Below are 16,400 nucleotides of genomic sequence, written 5' to 3' on the forward strand. Positions count from 1 at the left end.
AGCCTGTCTGAACTTCATTTTAAGGGGCTTCTGTGTAGGTTCTGAAACCATTTACATCACAGTGGTTTTTCAGTGCCTTTCTGTAACTCATTTTCTAATATCACTCTAATATATCATCCACACTTTGGCATTGTTTTCAATTGAATTTCCATTCTTCACATGGCCATATACATGAAATAAAGCAGCATCAGAGAATGTCTTTAAGTAGAAGATGGTGAGATTTACCACTTCACTGAAAAAAATGACCTCATTAGGAGGAAAAAATTACTTCTTTAGTCAGATAACATACCGAGATTTTTTTACCTCAGCTGCGCAAATGCTTATGTAAGCAAAATATACTGAGACATATAATAAGAGTATAAATAAAGACTGGGAAGTCAGCAGAGCAGTGATGACTAGCTAAGGCCATTACAAGAAGGTTGACTAATTATGCCCTCAGTGTGTGTATTGCAGAAGCAGAGAAAACTTATTGCAGAAGTAAACTGTAGCAAGAATGACAATACTAGTGAGACTAGGCAGTTCTGATCACATGAAGAAACAAATATGCGTGTGTCTGTCTGACGTCATCTGACTTATGGTAGCTGGCACCAGAAGATTTTTGAAACCAAGACACAAAGAATTCAGACCCTGCCTTGGAATTTTACCAAATTTAAATTCACTTAAATTTTGACCCATTCTTCCAACTTAAACATACCCTTCATGAGATCGTATCAAAATGAAAAATCATCAAAATGCATTCTTTTCTCCACATTTCTCTTGTAACTGAATTATGGTTTAGTTGTGTGTTCTTCAGGTTCCTAGAGGAACCGTATGTCCATATGTTCACAATTTGAATTCCATGTGGTACTCATGATTAAAGTGACTTACACAAGGGTGTTTGCATATTTTAAGGTAGCTCCTCACAGAGATAATTGTTGCTCTGTCATGTAAGAGATGTTTAGGAATAGACACCAGCACCTACACATTCTTAAGGGATTTAGGTTAAAATGTAGAATGGAATAAAAATCTGATAACATTTTGCTACTTAACTGTGGTGAGTAAACTTGGAGTCATTAGCATTGTGTTCTGTAGGTCTATCAGGGCTTTGATTCTGTTATCTGATACTTGGAGTTACTAAGTTTACTTGATTGACTGTTGTAAGTAGCTGTTGCTTTCTCCAGCACAAACAGAGCATAAGTTATATCAAAATAAGTTGTGGATCTGTGTATACAGATTTAACTTGGTTCTGTGCTGGGTGGTGAAAAGAGACATTATGTCCCTGATACTTAACAGAAAAGAAGTGTGAAAGATTGCAGAACTATGTAAGAGCCTCCTATTGGTTTTCTTGCTGTCTTAATTTAGCACAGTTTTTACTGAAATTTTCTAGCTATTTTTTCTACACTCAGCACCATGATATCGAAGTGTCTATTAAACAATCTGTAGATCTCAAAGTTCTTTTATAAAGGAAATTGGAATCAGTGTTATCTTTTTCCAGTGATAATGCTGGGGATACAGAAAGATTATTTCCTGTACTTAAAAAGAAAATTAAGGACCTTGTCAGATTTCAATCATTAGGTTTAAAAGAATGCTTTGTGAGAAGTGTCTTGGGGTGATCTGCCCTCCTTTACTTATGTATGTATGTATATGTGTGCTTGCTCTCCCCAACCAGTTATGGAAAGTGTTTCCAGAATAAAAGGTGCACTTTGACCTCCCTATATATCTCCTGTGTCAAAAAATTAAAGGTACATTTTTGCTGTATTTATTTGAAGTACTAAGAGATACATTAAGATTTTGCATCATCAGGAGAAAACTACATATGTAAATATATTTATTTTTTTTTTACCTCTAGACTTTTTCTTTCAACATAATTTCCATATTTTTAATAAAGCAGGGCAGGTATCACTATTTTACAGATATGGAAAAGGAGGTTTAAGGTGGGTCTTGCAATAAACCAGTGATTGAGTGGAAGCAGAACTCTGATATTTTGCCTTCCAGGCATTAATGTGATTGATTTATATGTGTATATGACAGAGGAACTCTTAAAAGCTATTTCTGTTTCTTTTAACTGAAACCCCACAAAAGTGACAGAAACTGAGGGAAGCAAATCCCATTCTTTATGTAATACCACATGAAAGAAATTCATGGGTTTTGTTTAGGTTTTGTTTACAAGACGATGCTTTAATGGAAAAAAAATGTTATGCTCTTAAAAGCAGGATTACAGTAAAAATGGAAACAAAAAAAACAGTAACATGGAAATTGTGTAAGAAAAATGTATGTAAAGTTTTTGCAGTTACATTGCCAACACCTTATATTATCTACATAGTGTAGATTTGAGTTCCTTCAATTAAACCTAATGGATCTTTTTAACTTGCAGGAGTATCCCCCAGATTCCCTATCTTCAAAGCTTCTTTCTCTAGGTATTGGCAATTCAAAGGTTTATCTTATAGATTTTTGGTTCCTATGTCCACTTTATATCTCCTCATAATTGCATATTCCCGTTTTCATAAATTGTTCCACATTTACAAAATTTCCTTTCTCTTCTGATAAATAAGGGCTTTGGTAAAGAAGGACATTTTGTTGCTGGAGTGTGTGTGAAGAAGGGCAATGAAGCTGGTGAAGGGCCTGGAGAACGAGTCTTATGAGGAGCAGCTGAGGGAACTGGGGTTGTTTAGTCTGGAGAAGAGGAGTCTGAGAGGAGACCTTGTTGCTCTCTACAACTACCTGAAAGGAGGGTGTAGTGAAGTGGGTTTTGGTTTTTTCTCCCAAATAACAAGTGATGGGACAAGAGGGAACAGCCTTAAGTTGCACCAAGGGAGGTTTAGGTGGGATGTTAGGAAAACATTCTTCACCAAAAGGGTTGTCAAGCATTGGAACAGGCTGCCCAGGGAGGCGGTGGAGTCACCATCCCTGGAGGTATTTAAAGGACGTGTAGATGTGGTACTTGGGGACATGCTTTAGTGGTGAGCTTGGCAATGCTAGGTTTACGGTTGGACTAGGTGATCATAATGGTCTTTTCCAACCAAACTATTCTATGATTCTATGAGAAAATAATAATACTGCCTCTGTTCAGGGGGGAGTGCATCCAGCAGGAACATTTGTCTCTTCAATCCTACCTTGCTGTACACAGAAGGAAGCATTCACAAAACCACCAAATGAGCAGTTTCGAGGGTATATCGAGTATATGATCCAGGAGAGAGCAGCATGAAAGTTACAGTCTTTTGAAAGTGAGGACAAATAACGTTTAATGGAATAATTATAATGTACATTACTTCTCTTGCAATGAAAAGCAAAGATTTTCATCAATATTTACCACTCCCCCCACACCTTAAAAAGCAGAATCAATATCCTGGCATAATGGTATGTGATTGCCTTGTGCTTGGACAAATGAACTTCTGTTTGTATAGCATCACAGGAAGTGGTTGACTTTGATGCTTGAATGCAAAACTGACTAGAGGAAACAGAAGGGGAATGAGAACAAGATGAATATTAAGCATTTAAGTGTTCTAAATAAAAGCTCACAGGGGTGCCTGAGGAGATGGAGCAGTGCTTTTAACATTGGCTTTTTAATACCAAGTCTCCCTGAAATGAGAGGTTCAGGTTCTTGTAGGACTGTCTTGGGAGTTTTGTTACTCTGCAGGAGCTACACTGTTTATCCTTCAGATTAGTTTGTTAGGTTTCTTTCAGATGAGAGCACAGGAACTCAAATCTAGTCTGTATATAGAGATTATGATCCCATGTGGCACTGTAAAAGATTGATTGTTCTCTCTATCCTGCTTTCTTGAGATCAACTGTGTGATAAAAACAGTCAGTAGAATCCAATTAAAATAGGGAAGAAGGGTTAAAACGTAGATAGATGAAAAGAACAGAAAACTCTAAGATGATAACATGTTAATATATTACATGTTTTAGAGCAATATGTATCAAGTATGAGCAGCCCACAAAAATCAACAGAAAATGAAATTCTGCTACATGACAGCAAGGGTACTTTTCTTTGATCTCAGCTACATTGACAGTACAGTTGAATAATTATTTAAGAAGGGATAACGCCCAGCAAGATCATTTTACAGAGAGAAACTACTACCAGAGAAAACCTGTCTACCAACCCATGGTGCACTATGTCACTCAAATATTGAATATATGACAGATGGGCATGCAGGTGAGCCAAAATCTGTGAGGAATATTTGTGAAAAGTTCTAATTTGAGTTGACTAGTTGGCTGAAAATGACCCAAGGGGTTCTTTTATAATATGAAGAATTAATTGAAATGTGTTTTTCTGTTATCTTTCCAATAACAGGATAGCTTCTCTGTTTCTAATGAAAGGAAATTCTGTGTTACAGGATATTAAACTGATCTCCACTGTTAGGAACTTAATAATTGTCTGGCAGATGAGCTTTTCTTTTTTCAACAGATGAATAAAAACTCATAAGTAAGGACACTTTTAGGCAGGACTGTAAGATTTATAGGGTAGAAAATACGCTGCTGCTCCCTGCTGTGATACAAAGTCCCGATGGTTCCTGCTGGTGTGCTGATAGCTGCCTGAGAACTTTAGTAAATTTCAGGAGGCTTTGCCTTGGTCCTAGTCTAGGAACAGCTGAATGCTCTGCAAAGATGCCAAATAAATTGTTGATATATATGGAGTAGAAAAACCAGTTATATTCTGTGCTGGTTAACGCTGAGTGGAATTGCTGCAGCCCTAAAGTAATCATAGTTATATGAAAAAGACGCTAGGCAGGTGTAAGGATCAGTGTTTGAAGTTTACAAACAAAGTTAAGACATAGACTACATTAAAATAGCTACTTTATACCCCACTTTTAACAGATTCCCCGTTTAATACATGGGGAACTCATATTTAAGTGTAGATTATAATAAGTGTGTATTTACAGTGTTAATTCTCCCCTTTAACAACACCTTCTAATAGTCATATCATTGTGAAAAAGGTCCCATATGGAAAAGGTTTTCAAACATCAATCTTTCCGAGGAAATTAATTTATATGTTCTTTGCAGAATCTTCCTTGAACTCCTTTGTGTAACACCTCAAAGAAAGCAAAGACTAATTAATAATTATGCTTAGTGTTAGAATTGCATGAAGGGTCAAAGACAGTATTTGTATTATCCTAGGTTATATATATGTATATCCTATATTATATATCGTATCCTGGTTATCCTAGAAGAAGGAAGACACTTGGCACTGATTGTTAACTTTTTTAGGAGTTTCTGTCTAAGGAGATTTATGATAGCAATATCAAATAAGTTTTCTTAGACTCAGAATTAGACATGGTAATTTAAGGAGATGTTACACTGTATTTGTGCATAACAAAAGCTGAGTTGTATTTGTAGATAGTACTGGGCAGCTTACTTTCAAAATTATAGTTTTGAGGAGACTATTTACAGAAACAACTAGAAAAGGATGGATGCTTCTTTCTCTAGTAGAATATACAAACAAAATTTTAAAAGGAAAACTTTCAAGTGGAGAGATGGGCTTCAAGCTTTTTCTGGTTCTACAATGACCATTGAACAGTTGGAAGCCTTTTGCACAGAAAATTACCCTGAAGAAAATTCTCAGTCTGTCCCTGTAGAAATTATACTAGGTCTACCTTGCAATTTTGTTTTTTAGCATTGGAGTAGTGGCTTCTGTCATCCTTCATAGAAGGAGACCTTTTTTTTCCTGTGTGTGAGCAGATTACAGTCTTTGTATTCTTAATAACCAGAGCTTATGTGTTCCCACCCAAATTTGTTGTGTAAAACTTCCCCTTCATCTTTCCGCACTTTGGGAATGGTTTTTGACTTGTTTCTTAGGGGTTTTATTTGTTACCCAACTTTTTATCTCTTATTGCTAAACGTGCTTATTGCTATTCTGTTTTCAGCCCCTGAGATCCCTCTGTACTCTGCTGCTTCCACTTCACCTATTGCCTTTCTTACCCTGTGCCCTGATGCAAACGATACAGTGCATCTCCAGGTGTCTCCCCCACACACTTGGATTGTCTTGTGCTCTCCTAACTTTCCGCTTCTCTGCATCAGGTGTTGTGGGTTTCAAAAACAGGAGGGCCACCAAGACTGATTTTCCTTTCATCACCCTTTCCTCCGCATTTAGGGTTACCAGACCTCTAGATGTGATACATCTACTGAGTGTTCTTTTAACTTTTTCCCGTATAAAAGCATCTCTCTTTCTTTTCTTCCTTGCAGGAACTTCCTGTTTTCACCCTTTCTCTTTTGACAAAGGCTGTGCCTATTTGCTTGTTCTTTTTATCTTTAAAAGGAGCTCCTCCTGCCCTGCCATCTGCCCCATCTCATGTATCAAAATCCCCCCAATCCTGCATACAAGGATTGCATATCATTACTGCCTATTTGCAAAATTATGTTTCCTGCCTATTTTAGGTCTCAGCACCTTTTCTAAATTCCCCCCTTCTTCCAATTTTTCACTGATCAAGAAATAATTCTCTTCAATTCTATGTTTCTTAGTAACTAGACTGCATAGAATGGATCATCAAGTGTATCACTGTTACCTGGAAAGCAGTAATAGGTGTCTTAATCAGCCAGCTCTGCTGGGTGTGGATTTATACAGTTACAGGCGGTTAAACCTGTCACTCCTCTAACCCATCTAGCTCTGGTAGTTTGTGCCTCTCCTTCCCTTCCTCTTTCCCAGGCCAGTAAATGATTCAGAGTTTTAGAATTAGTTTTAAATATTACAGCCAATTATAACAGTACTTACAGGTATGCCTGTAAATGTTATCAACTTTGTAAGTCTACAAAGACCTTAATTTCAAATATATTTTTTGTATAGATGCCAATCAGCTGTGTCTTGCCAATACTATTGCTAAAAGTCTCATTGGATAATGTGGAACTACGTGCTTCAGTGGACAGTTCATGTAGAAATAAAAAGTATAGAAGTTAAGGTCTCTGCAGACTGAGCAGTCTGTCACCTAGAATGACTGAAAGCAACTTCTGTTAATCAGAAAAAGTTGCATGAAAAGCTGTTGATATACACAAACGTGGGGGACCTGAGAACTTTTGGTTTTGCATTTTTCTAACTTTCAGAACACTGAGCTAAGCCAAACGAAAACCCAAGAGATGCATATTTACTTCAGATTTCTAAAAACAAACCGTTTGTTCTCCAGTTGAGAGTCCATTGCTAAAACCTTTAATCACACAAATAAATATCATGCTAGTGACAGGAGTACCACCGAAGCTCGTTAAAATCCTATCCGAAGACCTGAAGGATTCCTTTCCTTGATGTGCCATCCCATGCATTTTTAAAGCAACATGCAGGGATTCATCTGTATGCAGTTCTGACTGATTTTAATGGAATGTAAAAAAACATGTGACATCTGTGACAGGTCTGAGTCCACTTTTATAAAGTAGAAAAGGAGGGTTTCCACTAATACAGGTAGGCACAGCTTGACCAGAGAAGTATTAAGAGATACTAATATAATTTAATTTTAATGAATGATAAAGTAAATATGTGTAGGAATGTTCAAGCTGGCTTACATTCTAAGCCAGATGTCTTTGGCAGTTGCAAGCAGAAACTGTATACCAGGTTGCACATTTTGTTTCTAATTCTAAACCATGGTACTTTGTCACTGGTTTGCTGACAGCCATCTGCTCAGACCTCATTTGATCTTTCTGTTCAGTCACAGTTCAAGTTAAGGGACAAAATATATGTAAAGGAAGGAAATTATTGGGCTGTTTTTCTCATGGAGAAAATAAATATTATTAAATTTCATTTAAATATTCTTTCACACAAGATATATATTTAAAAGATACTGAAATCATGCATATGTTCTGTTCTCTTCATGAAACAGAAGAATTTCTGATGCTCATAGTACTGTGACTACAGATACAGATTATTATATTTGTATATCTGTATATCTTACAAATATATATAATTTATAAATATATAAATACACTATTACAAGCACTTAGAAATATATGTGTTTAGTATCCCTTTAGTAGCAAAGTCTGTGGTGAACAAAATTGTGTTTAGCCAACCTGATAGCTTTCTACGATGAGGTGGCTGGCTTGGCGGATGAGGGGAGAAGAGCTGATGTTATTTATCTTAGCTTTATTAAGGCTTTTGTGCTGTCTCCATAACATCCTCATAAAAAAATTAACAAAATATGGCTTAGGGAATTGGGCAGCAAAGTAGATTGAAAACTGAATGGATAGGCCCAGACAGCTGTGATTAGTGGCACAAAGTCCATCTGGAGCCAGGTCACCAGTGATGTACCCCAGGGGTCAATACTGGGGCCAATACTATAAAACATCTTCATTAATGACCTGGGTGATGGGGCAGAGTGCACCCTCGGCATGTTTGCAGGCAATGCGAAATTGGACAGAGTGACTGATACACCAGAGGGCTGTGCTGCCATCCAGAGGGACCTTGGCACGCTGGATAAATGGACTAACAAGAAACTCATGAAGTTCAAGGAAGTGTGAAGTCTCATACCTGGGGAGGAACAGTCCCATGCACCAGTGCAAACTGGAGCCAAATGGCTGAAAAGCAGCTTTGCAGGAAAGGACCTGAGTGTCCCAGTGGACAACAAGTTGAGCATGGGCCAGCAATATGGCAAAAAAGGCAAATGGACTACATTAGTTAGAGTGTCACCAACAGCTTGAGGGAGATGATCACTCCTTGTCTGCTCAGCAGTGATGAGAGCACACCTGGAGAGCTGGGTCCAGTTCTGGGCTTCTCAGTACAAAAGAGACATGGACATTTTGGAGCAAGTCCAGGAAATGGCTGGGAAGATGATTAAGGACTTGGAGTATCTGTCCTACAAGGAGAGACTGAGAGGGATGGAGTCAGCCTTGAGAAGAGAAGTCTCAGGGAGATTTTATCAGGGTGTATAAATAAGTGGATGATACAGAAGATATAGCCAGACTTTTCTCAGTGGTATTCAGTGACAGGACAAGAGGTAATGGGCACAAATCGCTGTTCAAGAAATTCCATTTAAACATAAGAAAAGACTTTTTTACTGTGAGGAGGGTCAGACAGTGGAATATGTTGTCCAGAGAGGCTGTGGAGTCTACATCCTTAGAGATACTGAAAATTCAGCTGCACAGTCCTGGGCAACCTGCTTTAGTGACACTACTTGAGCAGAAGTTTGGGCTAGATAATCAATTCTTCTTTGATTCTATGAAGATGATGTTAAGAACTCTGCATAGAAATTGCTAATCGGTGGTCTCACATTTTACCAGAATATGTTAACACTTTTAGAATCCGTATCGGTATGTGTGTGTAAAGTTTTACAGCAAAATAGCAAGAAATCGATCAGTTCAAGGAATGAGACTTGAACTTAATGTTTATTCAAGCTCATCAGTTGGGAGAAACGTACTTTAAACTATTTTCATCTGAATCCTCAGGGTAAACAAACATAAGTGCACAGACTCTCTTACATACGGTAAGATCAGTTTTTCCATTTGCTCTTTGGTTTCATAATGTCAAACTCAATTTGGATTTTTTGTCAGTGTAGATGATGATGAATAGATGGATGACTTTTATTAGCCTCCATAACGTGTCTTTTGTTGCCTCTTGTAAAAGAACACAGCAAACATCTCAGTCATTCTGTTTAAGTTGACAGCGTTGGAGACTCAAAGGCACAGTAACTAACTCTGACTCTGCAGTGTGGTTTCACTGGACATTCATTTTGAAGTTATTGCAAAAATAGTAATATGCTTCATATTCTTTAGTGTCCAAGACAAAGTATGGGAGAGGTTTTTTTTGTGTAAAACAATAGCTTTGTCAAGACCAAAGTCAGCAGTAAATTGCATCTGGAGGCTCCAATTTTCCTAGACTCTATTCTACCTTTTTATTCAGTGTCATAATCCTTTTCTCCTTCAGTGGGATGGAACTGTGATAGACCAATCATACAGGCCTCTCTCTTGCCCTCTCTTTGCTGCTGAGGGAAGTGTGTGAGTGGGGGGAACCAAACCTACAGTGCCTTCTGAGTATGGAGACTCCGGTATTCAGACCTAGGAACTGAACAAAAATGGATGTTTTTAGCTATATCATGCAGTTTGGGAAAGTTGTGCATTGATGTATGATATCTAAGAACAGGAGAGACACCATTTGAGAGAATTCCTGTTTGCAGTAGAACAGTGTTGTCTCTCAGAGATCTTTTTACTTTTTCTTGTTAGGCCTTGGTTGACCAGGACCATAATACTGCATTGCAAAGGTTTTAAAGAAGGTCATGTGGCTAATAAAGACAAGGAAATAATTGTAAAGAGTGCTACTTGCTTCTTCATGCATAATATGCTCTTTCTACAGATAAGGTATTTGTACAAGTAGGATTTTGCACTTTAAAATTTGTGCCAGAATACAGACTTATTTTTGAAAATCAGTGAATGCCTGATTCAAACTGGGCATGTAAATACCTTTGAAAATGAGATGTCCATTAAATCTTTGTGCTTTGGATTTTTGATTCAGTGGGAGTTCTGCCATGGATGTCAAGGAGACAGGATTTCATCTTCACCTATATTTTTCCTGTTCTGCTTCGCAAGACAACATTTTGTGACAGCTCTAGGAAAAGGGAAATTCATTACAAATCTAGGAGAATGCTTATATATTTTATACAATATAATGTTAGGGTAAACAAATAGCAATTTTTTCACACAGTCTCCCAATCTTTAAAACTGATAGGGTTTTGCTATTCAAATCAGCAAAGTCCCTATGGATTTTGAATGCTGTAAGCTGTGGAGAGGCAAGATAATATTACTAGATAATCAATATACCCTTTTTCAGATGTGTCTCTTACTCTGTGAGGATTACAGTTAGCTTTGCTATTGAGCTTCTTCAGGTTAGGGTTTTATACTATGTCTTTTGTGTTGAAGACAAATATGCAGGAGTATGTATGTAGTATTACTCAGTATGAGAAAATTACCAGAAAGTAAAAGCAAGCCACCTCTGCCACTGACCATTGAAAACTACATTTCCATTTCCTTTGGAAGGAAAAAAGGATGACTACCGAACAGTACTATAATGCACAGCAGTTTAGGGCAACTGACATAAATGGGGACTGAAATATAAATTTTCCGATTTTGTTTTCCTCTGGACAAATGGGCTTAGTGTCAGTTTTTTTCAGTTTGCAAGCTCTGTTGTGTCTGGACAGCTATTTCTTCAAATTGGGTTTATTTTCTAGTTGTATAAAACTATTCATCTACATTGTGGATAGAGTGCATTAAGTTATTCCCTGTGGTGCACAGCTGGAAACTATTCTGTGCCGCAACATTTTGTTTTGTTTTGTCCCAGTTTTTTCTCCCCACTGTGTTCCCACAGCCTAGCATAGCTCCGCGCTGCAGCAGACAAGTCTCTCTTTTTCCAGTGACACTTCTTAGAACATCTGAAATTGACATATTCTCTTTTGTCTTTTTAGTACAAATTCAGTGGCAAACAGCTCTGCTTGACTGCACGAACGTTTCAAAGTACTCTATAGACTAGGAAGATTGGCCTGAAAAGTTAGACATATTTAGGCAGGCTGTTTTATTTGCTTCTTTGAAGAGACTAGGGATATTTTGAGAAGATTGAAGGAAATATGCAGTGCCAAATACTGGTCTGTTTAGAAGAGAGAAGAGGAATATGCAGGTCTTAACAGAGCTTTCTTTGAAGGAGAAAAAACATTTTCTCAGTTCTAATGCTTTAATAAGACAAAGAATTCCCAGAGCTGGTAAACCAAAGTTTGTTTTCTATCTTGGAAGCACTTTAAAAATAGTATTAAAAAATAATTATTTTTTTTAAAGTTAACATCTTGCTTATATGTGCAGGGACTGCGATTATTTAAATTAATTTTACCCTCAGTAAAATGGAGCACTGATTTCATCATTATGTAATCATAACCTAGACATTAAATAATACAGAATGCAAAATTTTGTGTGCCAACCATTATCTGTCAAGAAAAAGGGTTACAGAGCCTTCTATCAGTGTCTTTGCACTGGTCTTTCTCCTTCCGATTTTATTTTCTCTTTCCCAGCCTCCCCCACTCAGTCAGACAGATCCTTCCTTCATCTCCATGCAAAAATCTCTGCTACTGTCTTCTCTCTCCTCTCACTAATGAGTGGTTCCTTGTTTCTCACTAAAGTTGGCTGCTGCTTCCTCTGTGCAGTAGCAGAAGCCTAACAAAGGTTATCATCTTCATCTTGGTTCTTTACCCGTTATTCCTGCCTCTGTTGTAATGCTGGAATGGCCTTCTAGTGAGATGTATCCCACCAGTTGCTCTGTAGATGTAGGATGCTGATTGGATTGAAACAGTTTTTGCAATTCTCCATGGGTTATGTGAAGGGAAGGAAATAAAAACGTAAGTGTCAGAACTGGTAAATGCTAGGGAGGCTAACATACAAGGTAATTATTTTGTTTACTTTTGTATCTATTTTTCAGTACCCCTTCTTTGCTGTAGCTGGTCCTTGACATATTTTAAAAGTAGGTTACCCCAGTGACTAGCCCCACTTCATAATGAACCCTTAATCACCATTTGGCAGCTGGAGATACGGTTAATATCTGTGATTTCCCACTGGGATCCCTCCATCCTCTCTCAGCTAGGGAAATCAGCTGGGTCTTGCTGTGTACTCTGAAGGTCAGTCAAATAGCGCTATTTGGGAGGAGAGTGAGAGTGAGAATGAGATTGAATTCAACAGCTGACAGGCTTTATGAAAATGTCTTGTACCTGCTACTTGGGTAGCTCATGTGCTTCTGCTGATCTCAACCATTGCAATAAAGCATGTGGAAAATCTGTCAGTTTGGCAGAGAAGTAGGTAATAGGGCATGACAAAGTAGGGCAAGGTGCCAGGCATCAGATTGGTGGGTTTTATTCCACTGATACTCATTTTGCTTTTATGAGCTGGAGGTTGGTGAGGAAACATAAAAAGTACATAAAAGAAAACATGTGAAGCTGGACTGTTATTTTCCTTTATGCAATGAGATTAGGAAAACATGAGAAAATGAATTAGGTAATACTGGTTTGCAGAAAACTGCAAGGAAATCACCGATCTCAGAGAATGTTCTGGGGGTCTATAGAATAAGTAACCATTAATGAGACCTCTTTGGACGCAAGATAGTGATGGGAGATAGTATAGAGGACAATGGCTGGTGGAAAAAATGAACATTAGTAAAAATATTATGGTTTCATTAGCAATGCCACACAAAATTAAGGATACAGTTTCTATTCCATTTTGTGTGGACCTTGATGTTCAGCTATATGTGCTACCAGCTTTACTAAGAAACAACTATAGGTATGTGTTAGAGAAAGAAAAATGTGAAAGAATTTATCCACTGATGCCTTCCTGAATAAAACCCTGTAACAGTCAGTGATGTAGGAGTATTCTGAACTGACAGTTGAACATCAAGCCCTTCATGTTTAACAACCCCACGTGAACCCTTGTTCTATATATTCATCTAATTGTTTTTTAATCCATTGCTGCTTTTGGAAAAAAAAAATATAGAATTTATTAATGTAATCTAGAATTTAATTTCTATAATACTGAAATGCAGATCTATTTATAAAGAGACAAAAAATCGCAATCAGTAAAGAAAACTTCTGTATGATAAATTGACTCAGCACCCCCAATTTGTGCTAGATGGGTAACTAAACTTACCATGTTCACTTCCAAATGTTCACTTGCTAAACCTGTTTCATATACAGTTACATCATTTTGTGCATCTCCCAATCAGTTCTTTTCCCAGTAGAAGACTCATAGGCTGTCAATGTCCACATTCTAAAGTTGATCCACAGCTGTGATCTTGTCACACTTTTCTGTCTTTTTTAGTTCTACCAGGTCCTTTTGAAGATGATAAGATAAGGAATATCCTACAGTATTTGAGTTGTCATTACAGATGGATTTATGCAATAAAATAATGAAATTTTGTATCTATTCCTTGAATTAATATTTTCATTGAAATATCCATAACAGCTCTTCCAGGAGTGATAATAGCTAGCACAGAGCCTATCATATTTTCCCTCTGTGTAATAATTTCAATTCCTTGATTTCATCTGACATTTTATTGCCTAGATATACCATACTGTGAAATTTTTCTGCCACTCTGTGATCTGTTCTTATTTTGATTATCCTGAATAATTTCCATCATCAATAAACTGTCACGTTACTTTTTATCCTCTTTTTCTATGTTACTTATGTAACGGTTGAAGAAAACAGGATTCAGCAAAGATTGCTGTAGTTTTCCAGTGTTATTCCCCATTTTCCTTTTTTTTTTTGTTGTATGTTACCTTATTAGAGGTCGTTCTCTCATATGTCATGATAGCTTAGTTCCTTTAATGGCCTTTGCAAAATCTTGTCAAAATCTTGGGGGCCTACAAGAAAGCTGGGGAAGGACTTTTCATAAGGGCAATTAATGACAAAACAAGGAGAAATGGGTTTAAACTTGAAAGAGGGGAGTTTTAGATTAGATATTAGGAAGAAATTCTTCACTGTGAGGGTGGTCAGACACTGGAACAGGTTGCCCAAGGAAGTTGTTGATGCCTCCTCCCTGGAAGTGTTCAAGGCCAGGCTGGATGAGGCTTTGGGCAACCTGATCTAGTGGAAGAAGTCCCTGCTGATGGCAGGGGGGGTGGAACTAGATGATCTTTAAGGTCCCTTCCAATCCTAACGATTCTATGTTGAACTCAGTGAATCACTCATACATATATGCTGGCCAACATCTACAAAGAACTTTACTATTGATAAGGAATGACTTGTGAGGCCTCTGTAAAAAACCACTGATCTCAAGCATCCACTATTTTTGTCTTTAAGATAGATATTCAGATCTGCTTTGATCCAGGAATCATTTAAAAAACTGATAATGTAGCACTTTGATACCACACCCTACTTAACTAGAACAGTAACAGTGTAAAATTTGAGTACATCAAAGTCTGTAGGCAAAAATCAGCTATTGCTGCTGATTCGCTGCTTTTTCATTTTACCAGTTTTTTTCTAAAACTGTTTCTGTTCACACTAAGCTTATCATCACTAATTCTGTAGAGAGTTGAACAGCTTTCTTGATTACCTTTGCATGGTACACCACTTTAAAGAATTTTATTAGTTTCTGTGTTACTTTCCTTTCATAGTTTAATCACCTGTCAATACTAAACAGTCTGTTGTGCTTCTGTGCTGTAAAAGCTCCATGGAATATGTTCCATGCTTAAAAAACAAAGTGGAAAGCAGAAAGATGACCATACTCATTTCATAGGTGACAATCTGAGGCTGTGTTTTTCTCTTAATGCGACAGAAGTCTGTTGAAAACTAGAAATTGAATCCAAGCTGCTAAAACCACCCCCTGATTACAAGCCAATCTTTTCTACCTATTTCCTCCATGCAATTGCTAGAATTTTAGTATTTTTTACAGGTAGAAGTGAATGCTAATCGGGTTTTTTTGCCAGTGACACAAAGGAGGGAAAAGATTGATGTAGCTGGCAGTTGAAGAGAGAAGGATTTCTATGCTTGCACTTGAGCTACAAGAAATATAGATAATGCGTTTCTAACTCAGGGGTATTTTACCCAGCGTTTGTGCTGGAGCAAATGATTACTAAAGGTATTTGGCAATAAAGAAAGAAGAGCTTTCTGTAATTATAGCAGATCATGCTTTTGGAAGTATTTCATAGAAGGATGCCCATAGAATTCAAGTTGGCATTGATGATAACTACATAAATTTTGTAATTGAATTTTAATAAGCTTCTCTGTACATAAAAGAGGTTACCTGAGAATGAAATTATGTTCTAACTAATGAGTTCCTTAAGTAGTCTTCATTTACTTGTGTCTCTTACCTTTAAATTTTGAGTTAAAACTTAGAACAATTGTATGATTTGTATATAGGCATATAACATATTTTCATAGCTGTGTGAATTTGGAGGCTGTTTGCCTGCTCTTTTTTGGCTATTCCACTGGTTTTTGAATTATTTATTCTCCTGATGCCATCTACTGCAATTCTTTGCATGTGGGATCATTCTGTTCTTTTTACAGTGTTCACTTTTGAGGGAGTAAAACACTTAACTCCAAACCAAATGCCAGACTCTGTTAAGACTAAATGATTACTGGCTTTTACACTATTAACTCTGTACAGCCAGATAAAACAATAATGAGGATGTGAGTCAACATAGGAAGTTCCACAGCTATTAATTCATCTACTCAGCTAATGCATTCACAGATTTTACCATGTGCGCCCATTGTAGAATGCAGTAAATATCACTGAATACATTGAATAAAAATACAAGAGCAACTGTATAGATTTAAAAATGTGATGAAAATGGGCTTTAATCTATACAGAAGAAGCAAACTACATGATCAATAAAATCTAAACTATTGATTGACTATACAAATTGGACAGGTTAGTAACTAATGGTTGCCTTGCTCAAGCAGTATGTTTAACATGGTTTTAAAGTGAGCGTGAAAGTCACTAACTCACAGTGTCAGAGGACAACTGTAGCATGACCATCCAAGCTTGGTAA

This window comes from Antrostomus carolinensis, unplaced genomic scaffold (genome assembly GCF_000700745.2).
Source record: "Antrostomus carolinensis isolate BGI_N321 unplaced genomic scaffold, ASM70074v2 scaffold6621, whole genome shotgun sequence".
NCBI classification, from domain to species: Eukaryota; Metazoa; Chordata; class Aves; order Caprimulgiformes; family Caprimulgidae; genus Antrostomus; species Antrostomus carolinensis.